The following is a 1577-nucleotide window of genomic DNA, read 5'->3' as shown; positions in this document are numbered from 1 at the left end:
CTGCCCACTGCCCACTGGCCTGCCCGTCCGTCCCCTGCCGACGAGGAGCAACCCCTCGAACCTGCGGTACAAGGCGGAGCTGGAGGCAGCGCTGGAGGGGCTGGAGAGGCAGGGAGCCTGGCGGAAGGTGCTGGCCCAGGAGGTGGAGCGCTGGGAGAGGGCCACCTCCGAGGAGGAGAGCACCCAGGGCACCGGCTACATCTCCGGGGTGGTCTACGTCTATCGGAAATGCCCCGTGCCCCCCCTCGAGGAGGGCTGAGAGCCGACGCGGCTCTGGGGAGGGGGGGGCTGAGCGCTTGGCCCCTTGTAAAACCCAGCCCAGCGACCCCCTCCTGGAGCAGGGCGGCTGCTGCGGGGTGACAACGTTTTTGGGGAGCGTCCCCGTTCCCTTCCCCGGCTCCTTCCCCCCGAGGTCTGGGCCCTTGGGGATCTTGCCTGCTCCTCAGTGTGGGGAGAGTCTCCTGGGAACCACCCGTAGCTCTGACATTTGGGTACTGTCCCTGACGCCTCTGTCTTCGCCATGACATCTCGCAGACCCACCTGGCTGTTCAGAGCCATCTCCTGTCCGGGATGTCTTCTCCCCGCCATGCCCACCTCTCAGACCTCATGGTCAAAATTTGGATCCTCCTTCATCTTCTCCACCCCAGACTCCCATGATCTTTACCTGGGGACTGTTGGAGGTGGGTCCCCATCGCCACGTCCTATGGTCCCCCTCCTTATCCTCCCCAGGAGCCCTCCCAAGTGGCCATGGTCAAAATCTAGATCCATTTTCATCTTCCCCACCCCAGACCCCCGTGGTCTTTACCAGGGGTCCCCATTGCCACATCCTGCGGTCCCCCGTCCTCGTTCTCCCCAGGAGTTAACCCAGCGCGCCCTGAGGTGCAGGAGACCAAACCAGGAGCAGCTGTGCCAACGCGACGCCCAGCCCGGGTGGGCTTTCCGAGCACCACATCGGCCTTTCATCCCGCAACAGCTGCTTAAGTCTCTCATTTTCCTACAGCTTTGTAGTTAATGGTCTGGGGGGGAAATGAGGCCAGAAGGGACTTGAGGAGCCGGTGGCTGCTCCCCACCCAGGAGCCGCCCGGCATCGCCTGCCCAGCCTGTTCCCCAAGCCCCTTGCCATGCTGCCTCCACCCCTCCTCCTCCACTGCTCCCTTGGGAAGTTTTTTACCCAAATCTCTTGCTGGGATATTTCTTTTTTTCCTTTTCCCCCAGACCTCTTCCTGCTCGTCCGGTTCCCATGGCCCTGGGGAGCAGGTTACTTACCTCCCCTCGGGAGCTCTTCCCTGGCAGGAGGCGGTGGCTGTGTCTCTCCCCCCGTCCCCGTCCCCCACCCCGGGGCATCCCACGTCTCCCACACTCGCCCTCCCCGTGGCTCTTGTCACCCCTCTGCATTGTTCCCCCTGGTCTTGGGGTCCCTGCGCCCATTGTGGGCAGCTGCCCTGCTCCCTTCTCCCCCTGTTTGTCCCCAGCACTGTCCCCTGGGCAGCTGGGGGTCGTGGCTGTCCCCATCCCTGCACTTGGCTGTTGAATAAACCCCCCGCCCCCCCCGCCCGCCCGCCCGCCGTCTGGTGTTC

Source organism: Aptenodytes forsteri, unplaced genomic scaffold (genome assembly GCF_000699145.1).
Source record: "Aptenodytes forsteri isolate BGI_AS27 unplaced genomic scaffold, ASM69914v1 Scaffold209, whole genome shotgun sequence".
NCBI lineage: Eukaryota > Metazoa > Chordata > Aves > Sphenisciformes > Spheniscidae > Aptenodytes > Aptenodytes forsteri.
The sequence above is the reverse complement of the archived record's forward strand: the minus strand, read 5'-3'. Positions refer to the sequence as shown.